General features: G+C 47.7%; 1 long non-coding RNA gene across 2 annotated transcripts; it reads right to left on the bottom strand.

The window, feature by feature from the left end:
* Positions 1-1,516: 1,516 nt before the first annotated feature.
* LOC148217691 (uncharacterized) lies at positions 1,517-18,630 on the bottom strand. 2 transcript variants are annotated; one of them, XR_015800851.1, is made up of 5 exons: positions 18,363-18,630; positions 14,025-14,253; positions 11,578-11,696; positions 10,844-11,034; positions 1,517-2,349 (listed from the first exon to the last, which is right to left on the bottom strand). It is a non-coding gene; the product is annotated as an uncharacterized LOC148217691 (long non-coding RNA). The 2 variants fall into 2 exon arrangements; XR_015800852.1 differs by lacking the exon at positions 18,363-18,630 and adding an exon at positions 15,022-15,345.
* Positions 18,631-20,308: the final 1,678 nt, after the last annotated feature.

Below are 20,308 nucleotides of genomic sequence, written 5' to 3' on the forward strand. Positions count from 1 at the left end.
TTAATTTGATCCAGGGAGGTTAGAGTATCAGGTGGAATACATGTCATACTTCCTTTCCACCAAATTCCCAAAAACTTTACCTCCTGAGAAGGTTTTTGAATTTTCTCTGAGGAAATTTGCAAATCAGGGTTTTCCAAATGAGAGATTATTTTTTTATTGGGTATCCCCCACTACTTTTATTTCGTCCCCTCCCACCAGAATATCATCAATGTATTGATAGACAGCTGTATTGTCAGGTTTGGGTATCTTTTCTAATTCCTGGGCTAAAGTGTGGTGGGCCGAAGTGGGGGAATGTTCAGACCCTTGGGAAAGCCCAGTGCAGGTGTACTGCTTTGGCTCAACTCCCAGAGCCTGTGGAGGAGATTGATTTGGTACATTGTTCAGAACTTGTGGAGAAGTTTGCTCGAGGGGTGCATCACTGATATAATCATATTCTATTTTAATCACAGGTTTCAAGTTGGGGCAGCAGTGTTGCCCACAATTTTTCATCAAAATTAGGTCTTTCTGAGAGTGTATTGGATTAATGTGAATAGCTTCCTTCTCCTGTGTTTCTTTTGGTGTTACACCCTAAGTTGAATTTTTGTCCCATTCTTCTTTTAAGGCAGCTTTTAACAAATTATTTTCATCTAGCAACAAATGGTTCTCATTCCTTTCTTGATATAATTCTTTTTGCAAAATTTGAACAAGATTTTGTAGAGAGTCTATAATTGTTCTTTCCTCATTTCTGCTCTCAGAGCGAGTTTCTATAGCTGCCGTAAGACAAGCTCCTAAAACCGAGCAGAGCATGGTTTTATTTTTGCCCAGTTTGAACTTTGACTCATGTTGCAAAGAATATATTCTATCAATCACATTCTCCAGATTAAACCAATTATTGTTCGCCCATTCCTCCCCACCTTGGGACGGTCTGCCCCTATATTTAGCTAATAGAGCACAAAATGCAGCTTTATCTGTTACAGTGGAATTCTCAGTCATTTTGTGAAGGGAAAAGTAAAAACCACAACGGGGAGGTCTATCTCTTAAGTTACCACACACAACGAAACAGCTTCCCCTGTGTGCCCCCCTTCGCTTCCCTGTGCGGGTGAAGAGACCAAACTACTTGGAAGGCAGTCCTTAGTTACAAAACACCGGGTTGTCTCTTAGCTACACCAAGCAGTCAAACATCATAAAAAACAACAACAACAGCGTCCCGCCTTTTGCACCAGTAGATCTTTTGTGAAATTCTGACGACAGAGCCCTCGAGCGAGTGTGGGGATGCTTTACACCAAGGTGTCTGCAGTCTGCGGGAAATCAGAAAAACCCCCCTTGCTTTCTAGACAGGCTCACCCTTTCAAGGTGGCCAGCTAGGTGCGGCTGGAGTAAGACTTCCTTCCCCTGCTACAGACTACAGACAACCTCGCATCCCTTCTGTCTGCCAGAAAATCCTGTCCGTGAGGCCAATTTAATGTCACGATCCTCTATTAATGCGGAGCGGGGGTCGTGATGGTTCTTTTGATCAGAAGGGTGCAAACAGGCAAAATGCAGGGGACAAAATCAGTTTATTCAACAACAGCAATGCATTTCATCAAATGCCGACAATTCAGTTACGGTAAAGGGGAGAGGTATAGGAAACAAAGTATAGGGAAAGGGGAAGGAAAGGAAGGGATGGGAAAATAGCTACCAACAGACGAGACGGGCGTCCTCGCGGGTCATCCGATAGACGAGTCTTCGTCCGTGGGGAGATCTCAGGGGTCTTCTCCAGGGGGTAGACGTGTCTTCCTCGGTGGAGAGATCTCAAAAGGTCTTTTCCAGAGGGTCGCTCTTTATAGTCCTTATCCAAAGCGAGCGGCCTCTGGCCAAGAGGTGGGAAGATTTATGGACCATTGTGTGGTGCTGCAGGAGACAGGTACGGTCAAGCAGTCCTCAGTTGGTACAACGCGACCTCTGGTTGGTGCCACGACAGCACAGTCCAGTGAACACAATACACCAGCACGCAGTCACGAGCATCCACCTTGGCCCGGCCGGCAAACCATTGTCGGGAGTCAGCCTGGGTGGGGGTCCTCGAGGTCTCCTCGCGACGGTCGGGAGGCAAAATCGAGGGGAACTTCGGACCGACCCTTACACGGAGGTGGCACTCCTTGCTTGCAAAGTAAATCTATGATTACTGTTATAGGACCAGAAGGAAAGAAAGCATTGATTCGCCCCTATCTGGTGCAGAAACCCATCACCGTGTGGGGAAGAGATTTGCTGTGTGCCTTGTTCGATTTTCCAGCTCTTTGCTCCATTCATTATCCAGCTAGTGACCCTGTGAGTGGAAGCCAGGAGACAGGCACCTGAACACGAAACTGCGCAGAATCACCGGGAGAAAACTGACTGCCAGGAACGGATCAAGAAAAAAGATGGAGTTGTATTATTATTTGTGCAGGTGTATGGTGTTTTTAACCTTTTGTTTTTATTTTTACAAGGAAGCTTTACTCATGTAGTTGGAGTGCCTTTACCAGAAGGTTTTGATAATGTTACTTTTGATAAATATTGGCCATATAATAATCATCACATTTTCCCCACCCCTAGCTCGAGACAACGAACTTAGATTGATAATTCTAGAGTTGATAAATCTGACCTTCAAAGAATTAGAAATTTTAGGCTCATTCACTATGGACAATTATAATTTGTTTCACTGTATAGGAAAAAATGGCTCTCATCTAAGCGTTGATCCTTATCACCCAGTTTATAGTAATATGACTTCTCGGTGTCATCAATCTAAGCTTCTTACATACGATGAACGTCACACAGATCCTTTTAACAAACTTCCTATTTGATTTCCTAAAGGAATTTGGCTCGTCTGTGGAGATAAATTTGATTAATATGAACAATTTCCTTCTCCTCTCTTTCTGTGGGTGTTTCAATCTGCCTTGATTTTTTGGCACATTCTTCTCTTAGGGCAGCTCATAACAAACGATTTTCATTCCTTTCTTCATCTAATTGTTTTTACAAAATTTCAACTAAGTTTTGTAAAGAATCTACGATTGTGCTTTCCTCGCTTCCTCGCTTAGGGCGAGTTTCTACGGCAGCTACAAGAGTGTCCTAGGGTGATGTTATGGTGTTTGTATCTCCAATCGTGTGTCCTGATTATGTTTGGTATTATGTCCTGTGCTTCCAGGACTGAGTCTGAGAGTGAAGCTTTGTTTTGTCTTGTTATCAGCCGGCTCACCTCCCCCATGGTCTATGTTTAGGAGAGGTTTTAGCTCGGTTTGTCTGCTTGCTTGCCTGCTTGCTTGCCTGCTTGCTCGCTTCTGCCTCTTTTTCTTTCCTTCGCTTTGCCCTTGCTTTTTCCTTATTAGTTAGTTCAGCTAGGCAGTCCAACTTTTTCCCTGGACTGTTTTCTCTTCCACCCCGTCCCCTCCCTCTCCTGGATACCATCTGAACCTGTTCCGGACGGGGACCTGGGAAACCCCAAGAAACACCGGGAGTCTACACTCTGTCACCGGCAGCAGCCATTCCCAAGCGCCAGAGACTGATAACTGGGCGACCACTCGCCAGAGAGATTGAACTCGTCATCCCTTCAGAACGGTGAAAGAGTTTTTTGTCAGCTGGTGTTGTCTTTTTTCCCTGTGCTGGGGAGTGTCTTGCTTGTTAAATAAACAGGTTTTTTCTCCCACTCTTCTCCGAGGAAATTCTTCCCGAACCCGGTGGGGTGGGGGGGAGGAGTCGTGGGGTTTGCTGTCTGGGGGCTCCTTCTGGAGGTTTTCCCCCCAAATTTGCCCAAAACCAGGACAAATAAATTGGCGCCCAACTCGAGGCTCGAGAAAGTGGGAAAAAACCCTGTTCTAATAATAATTTGGTTCAAATTCTTTTGTGTTGGTATAGAGCAGTTATTGGCTATGTTGTTGGAATTCATGTCTTTTGGGGTGGAGGCCTGCATGGGTTTTTGGTCCCTAGGGTTTTTTGAAGTCTTAATACCTTTGTGGTCCCTGGGTTTATTTGCTTATCCAGAAATAGCTCTGGTATTGTCCCTAATGCGTAATTTCTGTAGCAGAGGGGCTTTGACCAAAATATCCATCGGGCTGGGCTTGGTTTTAATGGCCTGCAGGAGATTTATAAAGGTGCTGGAATCTGTTCCAGGAATGTATGGTTCTTGGTTGTGGTTGTGCACTCAGTTTGTTAGAGGAGAAGCAGGGGATGAGGCTTTTCAGCCTTTGTTCTCCTTCTTCTCCTCTGAATTTGTTACATCCTTATTAGAGAATGTTCAGTTCCCCCTGAGTGTTAAAGAGACCATCTTTCTGGTGTTTAATATAGTAAGCTTTCTCTATACAGTCTGCAGTTTCTCTAGAATGAGAGCTGAGATTTCTAGAGGGGCTGAGACCCCTGACCCCAGAGTAGAGCCAGGCGTGAGGAATCCTGAATGGTGTGGGAAATGGGAGGATATGGGCCAAATCTTAAAGGAATTTTCTGACCCTACATCCTGGGATTTTCCATGTGAACAAATTCAGAACCCAGCTGAGGTGGCAAAGTACCTGAAAGAGAAGTGCCATGGTAATTCTAAGGAGAAGATCATTGCAGTGAGCTGGGCCCTGGCATATGCTTACCGTACCCTGCTAGATACTGTAGGGCAGCAGACAGAGGAAGGGGGACAGGCAGATAAATCAGCCACTATCCCAGTCACTCAGGCTGCAGCCAACACCCCAGGCTCGAGGCCAACAACTACACCAGACAGTGAGCCTAAGCCAGCAGCTAAACCTGTCAGTAAGCCTCAACCAATGGCTGTTGCTACCAGCACGAGAAGTGGAAAGTGCACAGACAAGACTGATCGACCAGTGGATGACGATGATGATGATGATGCAGGAGAAGGACCCTCGACGCCTCCTGACATAAAACCAGGAGTCAAAGCAACTGGTAAAAGATCAGAGGCCAATATTGAGTCTTTTTCCCTAAAGGACCTCCGTGGCCTAAGAAAGGATTACACCCGACGACCTGATGAGTCTATAATTAGTTGGTTGGTCCGTCTTTGGGATGCTGCAGGCGAGGCTACAATTCTGGATGGCACTGAAGCCAGGCATTTGGGATCCCTGTCACATGATCCTGTCATCGACCAAGGAATGATGAGAGGGCCTAACCCTCACAGCCTCTGGGCACGGGTCCTGGACAGTGTAGCACAAAGATACCTGTGTGCAGATGATCTTTATATGCAGCAGACCCACTGGAAGACGATAGAACAAGGGATCCAACGCCTGAGAGAAATGGCAGTGGCAGAGATTATCTTCTCAGATGACATAACAACTAGGAATCCGGACTTGGTACCATGTACATCTGTGATGTGGCGAAAACTTGTACGACTTGGGCCCCATGAATACGCTTCTGCTTTAGCAATAATGAAGCGGGACGAGAGGGATGAGACCGTGCTTGATATGGCAAAGAAGCTCCGAGCATATGCAGATGCTGTGCATGGCCCAACACATGCCAGAATTGCAGCTGTGGAAACACGTCTGCAGAAATTAGAAGACAAGATAGAGGAGAATCATAAAAGACTCAGGGAGGAGATTAAAGAGGACCTTCTCCAAATCTCAGCAGTACAAATTAGAGGCCCTGGTATCCAACGCAGACGTTCCCCTGATGGGGAGAGGAGGTACACCCCACGAGCTGAGCTGTGGTTCTTCCTACGTGATTGCGGAGAAAACATGAGGAGATGGGATGGAAAATCTACTGCTGCTCTGGCACAACGGGTGCGTGAATTGAAGGAAGGCAAGACCCAAAGAGGAAGTTCCACCAAAAGGAGAGCAGCTCCAGTTGCCCGTAGCCAAGCTGCCAGGTATGATGATGATGATATATCTGATCCCCTTGAAGGAACCTCTAAGACATATGCCCAAGGAAAGAAGGATAAACAGGCTTAGAGGGGCCCTGCCTCTAGCCAGGGAGAGGCGAGGGAAAATCGTGTCTTCTGGACTGTGTGGATTCGTTGGCCTGGCACATCGGAACCACAAAAGTATAAAGCTTTGGTTGATACTGGTGCCCAATGCACATTAGTCCCATCAAGATATGTGGGGGCAGAATCTGTTTCTATTGCTGGTGTGACAGGTGGATCACAGGACTTTACCTTGGTGGAAGCTGATGTGAGCTTGACTGGACATGAATGGAAAAAACATCCTATTGTGACTGGCCCAGAGGCCCCATGCATTTTGGGCATAGATTACCTCCGAAGGGGGTATTTTAAAGATCCAAAAGGATTCAGGTGGGCATTTGGGATAGCAGCTGTGGTGACAGAGGGCATCCAGCAATTGAACACCTTGTCTGGACTGTCTGAGAATCCAAGTACTGTAGGACTTCTGAAAGGAGAAGAGCAAAAGGTACCAATTGCCACTTCCATAGTGCATCGCCGACAATACAGAAGAACTCGAGATGCTGTGGTTCCCATCCATAAAATGATCCGTGAGCTGGAGAGCCAAGGGGTGGTCAGCAAAACCCACTCACCCTTCAACAGCCCCATCTGGCCTGTGCGTAAATCTGAAGGAGAATGGAGATTGACCGTAGACTATCGTGCATTGAATGAGGTGACTCCACCACTGAGCGCTGCCGTGCCGGACATGCTGGAACTGCAGTACGAGCTGGAGTCCAAGGCAGCAAAGTGGTACGCCACTATCGATATCGCCAATGCATTTTTCTCCATTCCTCTGGCAGCAGAGTGCAGGCCTCAGTTCGCTTTCACATGGAGGGGAGTGCAGTACACCTGGAATCGACTGCCCCAGGGGTGGAAGCACAGTCCTACTATCTGCCATGGACTGATCCAGACTACACTAGAAAAAGGTGAGGCTCCAGAACATTTACAATATATTGATGATATCATTGCGTGGGGGAACACAGCAGCAGAAGTGTTCAAGAAAGGAGAGAGAATCATCCAAATCCTCCTGGAAGCTGGCTTCGCCATCAAGAAGAGTAAAGTTAAGGGACCTGCTCGAGAGATCCAGTTCCTGGGAGTGAAGTGGCAAGATGGACGACGTCAGATTCCTACTGATGTCATCAACAAAATCACAGCTATGTCCCCACCAACCAACAAGAAGGAGACACAAGCTTTCTTAGGCGCCATAGGTTTTTGGAGGATGCACATTCCTGAGTACAGTCAGATCGTGAGCCCTCTTTACCTGGTCACCCGCAAGAAGAACGATTTCCATTGGGGCCCTGAGCAGCAACAAGCTTTTGCCCAGATAAAGCAGGAAATTGCTCATGCAGTAGCCCTTGGCCCAGTCAGGACGGGACCAGATGTGAAGAACGTGCTCTACTCTGCAGCCGGGAACCATGGTCTGTCCTGGAGCCTGTGGCAGAAGGTGCCTGGTGAGACTCGAGGCCGACCATTAGGATTTTGGAGTCGGAGCTACAGAGGGTCTGAAGCTAACTACACCCCAACAGAGAAGGAGATCTTGGCCGCCTACGAAGGGGTCCAAGCAGCCTCAGAGGTGGTTGGCACAGAAGCACAACTCCTTCTGGCACCCCGACTACCAGTGCTGGGGTGGATGTTCAGAGGAAAGGTTCCCTCAACCCACCATGCCACCAGTGCTACATGGAGCAAGTGGATTGCCCTCATTACACAGCGCACCCGGATTGGAAAACTGAATCGCCCTGGGATTTTGGAAGTAATTACAAATTGGCCTGAAGGTGAAAGTTTTGGTGTCACAGATGAGGAACAAGAACCAGTGACACGGGCTGAAGAAGCCCCACCATATAACCAACTGCCAGCAGAGGAAACACGCTATGCTCTATTCACCGACGGTTCCTGTCGCATTGTGGGGATGAATCGGAGGTGGAAAGCAGCCGTATGGAGCCCCACGCGACGGGTAGCAGAGGCCATTGAAGGAGAGGGTGGATCCAGTCAACTTGCTGAACTCAAAGCGGTTCAACTGGCCTTAGACATTGCAGGAAGAGAGAAGTGGCCAAAGCTTTACCTTTATACCGATTCATGGATGGTAGCCAATGCTCTGTGGGGATGGTTGGAGAGATGGAAAGAGGCTAACTGGCAGCGTAGAGGAAAACCAATTTGGGCTGCCGAAGAGTGGAAAGATATCGCTACCCGGTTAGAGAAATTACTTGTGAAGGTTCGCCATGTAGATGCCCATGTTCCCAGAAGTAGGGCTAATGAAGAGCAGAAAAACAATCAGCAGGTAGATCAGGCTGCAAAGATAGGGGTGTCGAAGATAGACCTTGATTGGGAACACAAGGGAGAGTTGTTCCTGGCTCGATGGGCCCATGATGCCTCAGGTCATCAGGGCAGAGATGCCACATATAAGTGGGCACGAGACCGAGGGGTGGATCTAACCATGGACAGTATTTCTCAAGTTATCCATGACTGTGAGACATGCGCTGCCATCAAGCAAGCCAAGCGGATGAAGCCCCTCTGGTATGGGGGGCGGTGGTCCAAGTACAAATATGGAGAGGCCTGGCAGATTGACTACATCACACTGCCCCAGACACGCCAAGGCAAGCGCTATGTACTGACCATGGTGGAAGCCACCACTGGATGGTTGGAGACCTACCCTGTGTCTCACGCTACAGCCCGTAACACCATCCTGGGCCTTGAAAAGCAGGTCCTTTGGAGGCATGGCACCCCTGAGAGGATTGAGTCAGACAATGGGACTCATTTCAAGAATAGCCTTATCAACACTTGGGCTAGGGAACATGGCATTGAGTGGGTGTACCATATCCCCTACCATGCACCAGCTGCAGGGAAAGTGGAAAGGTACAATGGACTGTTAAAAACCACCTTGAGAGCATTGGGTGGGGGATCATTCAAAAACTGGGAGCAGCATTTAGCAAAGGCCACTTGGTTAGTTAACACCCGGGGTTCCACCAACCGAGCGGGCCCTGCCCAGTCTGAGTCCCTGAATATGGTAGATGGAGACAAAGTCCCAGTGGCACATATCAGAGGTTTGTTAGGGAAGGCAGTTTGGATCAATTCTGCCCCGAGTACAGACAAACCCATTCGTGGGATTGTCTTTGCTCAAGGACCAGGTTGTACATGGTGGGTAATGCAGAGAGATGGAACAACACGATGTGTGCCTCAGGGAGATCTGATTGTGGGGTGAGGCAGCATGAGACAGAAGGAAATACGTAAGTGTCAAAGGTCTGAGCAAGTGAGATAGAAGGAAATGTGTAAGTGTAGAAGGTTTGAGCAAGTGAGATGGAAGAAAATGTGTCCGAGTAAGTGAAAGATGGAAATTTCTACTTGCTGAAGTTTTTACATGCTGTTTAGTATGTTCACGATATGGAGATAAGGGGTGGAATGTCCTAGGGTGATGTTATGGTGTTTGTATCTCCAATCGTGTGTCCTGATTATGTTTGGTATTATGTCCTGTGCTTCCAGGACTGAGTCTGAGAGTGAAGCTTTGTTTTGTCTTGTTATCAGCCGGCTCACCTCCCCCATGGTCTATGTTTAGGAGAGGTTTTAGCTCGGTTTGTCTGCTTGCTTGCCTGCTTGCTTGCCTGCTTGCTTGCCTGCTTGCTCGCTTCTGCCTCTTTTTCTTTCCTTCGCTTTGCCCTTGCTTTTTCCTTATTAGTTAGTTCAGCTAGGCAGTCCAACTTTTTCCCTGGACTGTTTTCTCTTCCACCCCGTCCCCTCCCTCTCCTGGATACCATCTGAACCTGTTCCGGACGGGGACCTGGGAAACCCCAAGAAACACCGGGAGTCTACACTCTGTCACCGGCAGCAGTCATCCCCAGCGCCAGAGACTGATAACTGAGCGACCACTCGCCAGAGAGACTGAGTTTGTCATCCCTTCAGAACGGTGAAAGAGTTTTTTTTGTCAGCTGGTGTTGTCTTTTTTCCCTGTGCTGGGGAGTGTCTTGCTTGTTAAATAAACAGGTTTTTTCTCCCACTCTTCTCCGAGGAAATTCTTCCCGAACCCGGTGGGGTGGGGGGGAGGAGTCGTGGGGTTTGCTGTCTGGGGGCTCCTTCTGGAGGTTTTCCCCCCAAATTTGCCCAAAACCAGGACAAAGAGAAGCTCCCAAAACCGAGCAGAGTACGGTTATCTTGTTGCCCCGTCTGAACTTTGATTCATGTTGCAAAAGAACATATTCTATCAATGGTATTTTCTAGATTAAACCAATTTTTGTTGGCCCATTTTTACCCACCTTGGGACGGTCTGCCCCTATATTTAGCTAATAGAGCACAAAATGCAGCTTTATCTGTTACAGTGGAATTCTCAGTCATTTTGTGAAGGGAAAAGTAAAAACCACAACGGGGAGGTCTATCTCTTAAGTTACCACACACAACGAAACAGCTTCCCCTGTGTGCCCCCCTTCGCTTCCCTGTGCGGGTGAAGAGACCAAACTACTTGGAAGGCAGTCCTTAGTTACAAAACACCGGGTTGTCTCTTAGCTACATCAAGCAGTCAAACATCATAAAAAACAACAACAACAGCGTCCCGCCTTTTGCACCAGTAGATCTTTTGTGAAATTCTGACGACAGAGCCCTCGAGCGAGTGTGGGGATGCTTTACACCAAGGTGTCTGCAGTCTGCGGGAAATCAGAATTACCCCCCTTGCTTTCTAGACAGGCTCACCCTTTCAAGGTGGCCAGCTAGGTGCGGCTGGAGTAAGACTTCCTTCCCCTGCTACAGACTACAGACAACCTCGCATCCCTTCTGTCTGCCAGAAAATCCTGTCCGTGACACCAATTTACCCTCACGATCCGCTTGATACGGGGCGGGGCTCGTGATGGTTCTTTTGATCTCAAAGGTGCAAACAGGCAAATGGCAGGGGACAAAATGAGTTTTTTCACAGCAATGCATTTTTTTTAGATGGCAACAACTCAGTTGCGATCGAGTAGAGAGATATAAGAAACAAAGTACAGAGAGAAAAAGAGAGAGGGAAGGGAAAATAGCTACCAGCAGAGGAGACGGACGTCCTCGTGGTCCTCGGCCAATAGACGGGTCTTCATCCGTGGGGAGTGTAACGAGTTTCTGGAAACCTCCGGGTGCCTTTAAGGGCTCCTACGCTGTTGGGCTTGTTCTCCTTTTTAAAAAAGCGAAGCAGCTAACGGTTGCTGTAAAGTTATTTCTTGTAGAACTGCATCAGTCTCAAAGGCAAAAACAGAGCAAAGCAAAGGCATTAAAGCAATGGCATAAAGCCACGGCATGAAGCCCCGGCTCTCCCCGAGGCGTGTTCTTTTATAGAAACTTCCAAGCAAGCTAAGACACAAACTCGGACCGCTACTCCTTAACCTATCAGAATTGTAGTTTTTTAGCACGCTAGGCTACGTATAAACTACGCACGTGGCCTATCTTGTTTTAACTGAAAAATGTAAGCAATATTCTTGACTATTGTATCTGAAGCTAGGTTCTTGGAGCCCTTAAGGAAACACTAGCATGTTTTTTAACCTTCACTAGAGCATGTGCTACTTCTCAGGCATCTAAGATCTTTTACTCTCTAAAAGCACTTAAAACTTATTTTATTTACTTACTTATTTACTCGCTCCATCTATTCATTTACTCATCCCATTTACTCACTTTACTCATTCCAATGAGCCTTTTGTCCCTTTTATTGTATCCTGGCTTACCTTTCATAGAAATTTGCCCATCTAGAATTAAAGATGCCTCAATTGTTTTAATAATTACCTTACCTTTAGCTGTTTCTTTTGCCTTTCTGTCCATGTCTTGAGTTTGAGTTGCTAATTTGAATAAACTTATTTTTCTTGTTGTGAGACAGAACCAGGAGTAAGAGAGCAAGGCAGGCCTAAAACTTGAGAGAGTATAAAAGAAAATTTATTAACTACACAAACAAAAAGAGAGGAAAAAAATTTTTTTTTCAGAATAAGAGTTTTTAGATCACTCCTTCCCTCCCTCTCCCAATCTTCATAACAACAAAACAAACATATAACAAATACTTCGGTCAGTGCCCAATTTAGTCTTTCTCAGTTCACTTCTGGAGAAAGAAGCTTCTTCTTGTGGAAGTTGTAGGGATTTTTCCCACAAGAAGGAAAAAACCAGTTCTCTTGTGGTTTTATCTTTCACGATTTGCATCCGCCCGGGAACCTGCAACCGTGACGCTCCTCCCAACTCTACAACCGTCCCAAAGTTGTAGATGTGGGCCATGTCTGTCTCATGGGGTATTACTTTTAAGAATGAAATGTTTGACAGCAAAGATTCTCTTTGTCTCCTTTTTCTCTGCTCAGGCTTCATCTTCAGAAAACCAAAATCCCCTTCTTTTCTCAGGACAGAAATTCTCAACACAGGTGCTTTTTAGTCAAATCATCTATTAAATGGAACATTTCCATCCCCCCATGTCTCTTTCCATGGTTTATAGGAATATTCAGTACATCAGTTCATTCCTACGATTTCACAAAAAGATTTTCAGCCATTTCAGCATCTTCTCATTCTCTTTCCATCTTAAAAACTTAGCTCTTACATCACTGACTTCAGAAATCTTCTTATTCCCTTTCATATTCAAAGGAAAGGCTGGAGGCTTTGCAAATCTTATCTGAGCACTAAAGAGTTAAAGTTTAACACAACTACAAGAGTTGGGCCAGGCTCAGGCCGAGCTGGGAGGCAGCTGAGGTGTTAATCAGCCTTTCTGGGGCTGGGCTACAGCCCCACACTGCTCATGGCCACCCGGGCAGGCCCGGCCCGTCCGGCGGCAGCAAGAGTCAGCCTCCCCCCACGCCAGAGCCGCAGGCCCGTGGAGGAGGAAGCCGTGAAGGTCTTATCACACAACTTTTTCTCCCCCTGGCCATCGGGTCCCCCTCGTTGGCAAACGGGGCCCAAGCGGCCTCCCGAGCCTCCCCCCCCCCCGCATGGGGGAGAGGGAAGCTCGGGTTGATGTTACCTGCTCAGCCGCCGGAAGACAAAGAGGGTCGGTTCCGGATTACCTTCCTCAAAATTTGTGTTCACGGGGCGAACTAACTTTCTCTAATTGGCTGTTGCAGGTATCCCAACCCCCACAGAGGAAATTCCCTTAGGAAGAATGTCTTCTGAGTTTCTTCTTCCTAAGTCAACCTATCACAGTCCACCAGCTCATTTCCTTTTTCCAATTCAGAGCTCACTTTTTGGTGTATACATGTTGTTTTTTTCCTTCAGCTAGCTCTAAGGCCCGGGTTAAGGTGATTATTTCAGCCTTCTGTGCAGAGGTATTTGTTGGCAATGGTCCGGACTCTATCACCTCTCTATTGTGGTAACTGCATACCTAGCATGTCTTTTTCCACTGATGCTGTAGCTGCTCCCATCAGTGAACCAGGTCTCGGCGTCCCCGAGAGGGGTGTCCTTCAGATCCGGGCGACTGGAGTAAGCGGCTTCAGTGGTCTCCAGGCAGTCACGGATCACTGGTTCTCCCATACTCCTGCTGAGGAAAGAAGCTGCATTGACGGTGTTAGTTACCACAATTTCAACATCATCTTATTCTGTTAGTATGGCCTGGTACTTTAGAAATTTTTGTGGGGAAAGCCAACGTCTTCCTTTCACCTCTGGGACTGCAGACGCCGTGTGGGATACTGCCACGGTCATCTTCTGGCCTAGGGTGAATTTGCGTGCCTCTCGGATGTTCAGTGCTACCGCTGCAACAGCTCTCAGGCACCCTGGCCACCCCTTGGCTGCCGCGTCCAGCTGTTTGGAGAGGTAGGCGACTGCCCTCCGGTACGGGCCCGGGTCTTGCGCTGGTATTCCCAGAGCAATCCCCTGCTATTCGTGAGAAAACAGAAAGAGCTGTTTACTCACATCTCGAAGTCCCAGGGCCGGAGCTGACATGAGAGCCCTCTTTAGTTGGTCAAAGGCTCGTGTTGCTTCTTTCATCCACTGGAGATCTCTGCTTCCTTTTGTAATCAAGGTATATAGGAGTTTGACTAACAGCCCATAATTGTAAATCCACAGTCTGCACCACCCTGTCATGCCCAAGAAGGTTCTCAGTTCTTTCACCGCTTGGGGTGTTGCGGTCTGGCGTATTGTTTCCTTGCGATCCCGTCCCAAGGTTCTTTGTCCAGCACTAATCTCATAGCTCAAATAGACAACTGTTCATGTCACCATCTGGGCTTTCTTCTGGGATACCCCTGTAGACCCCCAAAAAATTTAGGAGGCTTACCGTCCACTCCATACATGCTTCTTGAGTTTCAGTAGCTATCAGGAGGTCGTCCACATACTGTAGCAGCTGTCCCTCTTCTGATGGAGCTTCCCAGGATTCTAGATCTTTTACCAGCTGTTCTCCAAATATGGTAGGGGAGTTCTTGAGCCCCTGGGGTAGTACGCACCACGTGAGCCGAGTTTTACGTCCAGTTTTGGGATTTTCCCATTCAAATGCAAAAATTTTCTGGCTGGTTTCATGGAGAGAAAGGTAAAAGAAAGCATCCTTTAAATCTAAAAAAGTAAACCGGGTTAGTTTGGATGTTAAACGAGTTAACAAGGTGTAGGGGTTGGCTACCGCCGGTAACAGCTCGCAAATCTTGTACTAACCTGTACGATCCATCGGGCTTTTTTACAGACAAAATAGGAGTATTAAAATCAGATTGACATTTTTTAGTAGTCCTATTTGCAAAATGTTCTTAATTACTGGACCAATCCCTTCCCTACTTTCCTTTTTTAAGGGGTATTGTCTAATTTTAACCGGTTGTTTTCCTTCTTTAAGCCAGATTTGTACAGGCAGAGCATTCTTTGCTCTCGCCGGTATATTGGAGGCCCACACCCCAGGGAGCAGCTGATCTATTATTTTCTTAATAATTTCTTCTTTGTTTTCAGCCGCAATATCTTTGGTTATTAGCATTAAATTTAACAGTCCCACGTATTGCTGATCATTTACCTCCAAACTAATTTCCCCAGTTTTGAATATTATTTTTGCTTTTAATAGTTCCAATAGATTCTTACCCAAAAGCGCTAATGGAGCATAGGGCGTACGTAAAAACCTGTGAATTCCCCGTTGTTTCCCAAACTTATATTTCAATGGGCTACAAAAATAAGCCCTTTCAGATTGGCCAGTTGCCCCCTTTACCGTGACATAATCATCTGTTATTGGTATTAAGGCTTTATTTAGCATTGAATATGTTGCTCCCGTGTTTATCAAAAGTTTTTTTTTCTTTGTTCCCTACTTTTATTGCATCCGGAGGGTCTCCTAGGGTAAGATCCTCTGCTCCGTTCCTCTTTTCAGTCTCCTCTTCTTTGATCATCACCTTTTCTTCCTTCTGGATACCGAAGTTGAAATAGAAATTGCTTTGACTAGAGCAGGGGATGGAACATATGCCGGAGTCGGGATAGAAGAAGAAATCTCAGGAGGTGGAGTGGGACCGGAGCGGGGGATGGGACATAGAAATTTCAGGAGGTGGAATGAGGGAATAGGAGCTGAAGCAACTCTAGCTGGCTTTTTTTTTTTTCAGAAGTAGAAGGTAAAGCAGGAGTTGAGGTTAATAACCGTCTTAAATTTGCTTCCCCTCTCACCCCCCTTTGCCTTTTAGCGGGTGGTTCAAACAAATTCCCCGGTTCTTATTCCAGAGGGTTAGCTGGATACACCTTATCAGGGTGTGCGCAGCGTCGGTTTACGGAGCACGTACTGCAACATTATTTTAATTTAGTCTCGTTGTCTTTTTCTAAGACCGATACCAAGGGGTCAGAGGGGGCTCTGGGTCCACAATCTTTCTGTCACTCAGGGTGATTCAGGAGAGAAAAAACCAAAAAAACCCCCAAACGCTCAGCGTAAGTCGCCTCCTCCCATTTCCGTGTCTCAAAAATAACATAAGCCGTAACAAAGTTTCATTATGTAAATGTCCAGCTGAGGGCCACCTGGCTCCCCCCTCAAGTTATAAAGCGGCCACCATTGCGTACAAAACTTTTCAAGGGTCTTTTGGTTCTCTGAGCCTCCGTGCCCCGCTAGCTCCTTCCCATGTGCCAAAACGCACCCCAAAGGACTGGTTTTAGGGATCTCTTTACTCTGGTTAGTTCCCGTCATCCCTCCTTAACAAAACCGGTACCTCTGCTTTAGTTCTTATTATCTTGTCCTTTGCTTCTTGTCCTGCTTTTCACTCAGCAAGACAAGATCCTTGCAATCCTTTCCTAGACTTTTTCTTACAGCCCACAGCTCGGGTACTAAATGTAACTTTCCACTTACCAGCTCCATCAAGGAGCTGTTGTTTACATTTACTGTGCTGGTTAGCAGAAGAACGATAGTAATAGCACCCAGGCACGAGGCCAACCTCTAGATGCACCAAAAACTGCAGGAAAATTCTTACAAATACAAGCTATTTCATTCACTCTTTCTTAACTCTCTAAATTTTCCACAGCTCCCAATCCAAAGCCACAAGTCCTCCAGCAGATGTCCGATATAAACTTTTAAAATATGTTCTCTTATTCCTCCTGTCTGTCCACTAGTTCACTGAATTCACAAACTCCCGTGGGTCAAGCCCAAACCACTGAGGTAAAGGAATTGCTTCTATTCATCCGGTTAGATTGGATCCTTACACTGACGCTGCTCTTATTCTGATTTCAACAATCTGCAAACACAGCCTCTGTACTTAAAATCATATTCATGCCTCATTTCCTAATAAACTCTTTCACTCGGGCTGTGCTTCCCTTATAACTTTTTGCACAAGTCAAAAGGCAGTATTGCCTCAGAAATACAGTTAGAGTGAATATACTGTCTCTGGTAACCACAACGCACGCACCACGGTAACAGCAGGGAGGGAGTTTTTAAGGGTTTCACGCACCCCACTCGCCTCGTTTTTCCCCGGCCGTTTCAGTCGCCCGAGAACTGAACCGCGGGTCCAAACTCCCACTCGCTTCCTGCTAAAAGCACATCTCAAACGAGCTCTCTTTCCCACTCGCTCTCACGATCAGGACACACTCACACGGTTCAAGAACCGTACGCCAGGATTTTGCCTTTACGAGCGCTAGCCCCGCAACGCTAGGGAACAAAGCCCTCTACGGCACAACGAATGGCAAAATCTACTGCCGGACAGAATCGGAGATAGATAAGGATTTGACCGATGTGTCCCAAACCGAGCTGCAGGAGCTATTGGTCAGAGAGCTGAGCAACCTGAACTTTCAAGCAATCGCAAGCGCTTGCCTGTGAACATTTATAACGGTATTTAAGGCGCAGTCAGAACAAGAAAGTGCTTTTTATCACTCGGATCATAGAGTCCCGCGTCTCGGTCTCGGGCACGGCCTCCGTCAAGATGACGGGAGGGATTTTTGTTTCACGGGGAAAAGGGCTACCATTTGGGCCCGGCGCTCCGCGCACGAGACCGAGATTCCGCCCGCCAAAATGCCGAACGGATCGGGATTTCTGCCGGACACAAGCTGCGGCCACTTAGAACCCCGGCTCCCTTTGGAGCCACCAAAGCCTTCTCAAAACCGATACCGGGAGACTGGGGAAGCGAGGATTTTTTCACAGGGAAAAGGACCGCCATTCGTCTCCAGCTCTCCGTGCCCAGGACCGAGATGTTTCACGCTACAATGCCGATCGGACCGGCATTTCTCCGACGCAAAGTGCCACCGCTTAAAACCCCGGCTATTCCTCGAGTGCCGAAAGCCTCCTCTAAATAGGCGTTACGAAACCGGTGAAGCGAGGTTTATTTCACAGACAAATAGGCCACCGTTCGCGTCCGGGGCCCTGCCCCCCGAGACCGAGCTAAAACGCCGCACGGATCGGGATTCGTGCCGGACCCGAGCTGCCGCCGATTAGAAACTCGGCCGTCTTTGGTGTGACGAACACCTCCTCCAAACTCGCATGGGGAAACTGGGAACGTGAGTTTTGTTTCAGAGAGAAAAGCGCCGATGTTCTCGTCCAGGGCCCGTGCCCGAGACCGGGCTTCTGCCCGCTAAAATTTCAAACCGATCGGGATTTCTCTCTGACTCGTTTAGCCACCGTTTAGAACCCTCGATGACTTTGGAGCGACAAACGACTCCCCCGAACTCATATTAGCAAACCGGGAGGATGAGTTTAGTTTCACGGGGAAAAGGCCCACAGTCGCCATTTACGGCTTTGCTTCCGCTTGCTAAAATTCTGAAGGAATCGGCATTTCGCTCACGCCCGAGCCGCCGTCACTTACGAGCCTTGCTGCCTTTGGAACGTGAAACAACTGTTCCCAACTGAAGACTGGGGAACTGGGGGTGAGTTTTGCTTCACAGAGAATTTTCATTTTTACTGTTTCTATTTATAATATAGATAACCCTAAATGGAGGTGTCTGTGAGACTTAGGCCATTCATCTCATTCCTTTCTAGTCCCAACTGCTTAGTCACATTTGCTGCACTGCTTAGCAATTGCTAAGGGGCAATTATGCAGCTTAATAAATTACCTGAGTTATTTAGCTATGCTGATGAAACACAAAGTTTTATTTCTGACCTGATTTCTGCCCTTTTTCTCAAAGCAGTTGTTGCCCAAAGGAAAGTGCTTTCATTTCCCTGAAAACTTTTCTTTTATATTGAGAAAAGACTCACCTTTTTCTCCTTGAATTTCCTCCTCTTGAATTCAAGTCAGGAGAGCCAAACAGCTGCAGCTCTTCTGAGGCCTTTTATCCCTGGTGGGATTTGCTCCTCCTCTTCCTGGGTGTGCCAGGCGGGGCCCAATCAGGGGTATATTAACCCCAGGTTTTGCTGAGGGCCTTCATTCCCTCTCAGGGATCAGCTAGGATAAGGGCTCTCCTGCCACTTCTGTGAAGAGGCTGTTTTTCCTTATCTCAGCTTGTTTTCAGGAAATGCTTTTAGGTATCTAAAGCAGCAAAGGCTTTGAAGATTTAGTGAAGAAAACAGCATCAAAACCAGTGAGTATTTGCATCAATGATTTTGGGTTGTGTGTTCAGAGGTGGTAAAGAGCTTTCGGTTTTGTTTTTTTAGGAGGAACACAACTTCCGGAAATTCCAGGTAGCGTCCGGTACTGCACTTGAGATTTTTTCGACTCACTTGAAGCTGACACCTCCTCGGGAGCTGGCTGCCAGACCTGGTTCAGTGCTCTGAAGACCCCTCTAAAAGCATTACAGGAGTCCGTGATGAAGCCTTCACCTTCTCCTTTTTGAGGGTGCCATCCAGCGTGCCTTCCACAAAGGCAGAGGACTTGCGGTGAGACCGGGATGTCGGGAGGAGGAGGGTGGGTCAACTCCATTTTCAGCCACGCCTCATCACTTTCTCTCTTCTTAAGCCAGGCATACCCTCTGACGGTGGCTTCAGCCTCTGAGAGCTGTCGAAGCTTATGTCCCGAACACCCGGGCTTTCTCTGGACACGGTGAGTAACGGAATTGTCAGGTTTTGGCCAATGAGTTTCTTAGCACAAGCAGTGATATTTCCTTTTCTTTATTCTAGCTGATTCGGAAACATCAGCCCGGTGACCGCAGGAACCTCCCAGAGGGCGGGGCCTCCTTCCTTCCCAGCAGACCCGGATTCTCATCCCCGGACTTCGGAGAGATAAGTGGAGGGCTGCCAACACATAGGGGGTGGGAGCGAGGTGGTGGGTGTGGACATTTTAGGGGGGATCTCGGAGGCAGATTTGCAGATGGGGACGTCCAGGAAGCGGCCCCTTAGGCCCCATAAAGATGATCTGTTTGATCGCAGCGCCGAGGCACGCAGGGCAGAGCAGTCTCCGTGGGTGTTGCGTCACTTGTCCCTCGTGCTTTTCGTGTCTTTTGTCTGTCTTATGTCGCACCTGTTTTTCTCTAGCCCTTTGAGGGGCATCCCGGAATCCCCGGGGTCCCTCTTAACCTCTCCGATCTCTATATTTATCGGCCAGGTGCCAGCGCATTTTAATTTTCGGCCGGGGAGCTCAGATATCAGAATCTTATCTCACAATAGTAGCATCCGGTCTGTCTTTTCAGGTCTTGTTCTGAGCTGTATTGACAGCCCTAGCCCTCACAGATCCATTACAAGGAATTAGGACTTTGAAAACATAGGGGGAGCATCGTGACCCCAGGATTCTCAGGCATCCATCTTTGCTCTCGTTGCGATAAATCATCGTGCTAGCATCTTCCTCCAGGCTCATCGGCTGGCTCTCGGTCTCCTCTCGGTCATCTTCTTTTGCATCCTTTCGGTGCTCGGGGTCATTCTTCCCCCCGAGTGTTTTTTCCTCCCCGTGTCGTCCCCTCGTTCGTCCAGTCCCGTGTCACGGGTGCCTGCACTTATTCGGCCCGGAGCTGCTCTGCCCTGCCGCCTTGTTCGGGCATAGATCCCGGAGGACGAGTCCCGGGGACTCGCAATCTGAGATGGGGGGTGTAGTTGTGCTCTAGGTGTTATCTGTAGAGTGAGCCGGATGTGTAGTGGTCTTAATGTCTCCTGCAGGGCTCTGACTTTTGTCCTTACTTCCTTTCAGATGCAGATGGATTAAATCGGAGTCAGAGGGCCCATCCTCTGGGAGGGGGCTCCCCCTGGAGGTCAGTCACTGTATTTGCAGTGGAAGC

Source organism: Sturnus vulgaris, unplaced genomic scaffold (genome assembly GCF_052056855.1).
Source record: "Sturnus vulgaris isolate bStuVul1 unplaced genomic scaffold, bStuVul1.hap1 Scaffold_465, whole genome shotgun sequence".
Taxonomy (NCBI): Eukaryota; Metazoa; Chordata; class Aves; order Passeriformes; family Sturnidae; genus Sturnus; species Sturnus vulgaris.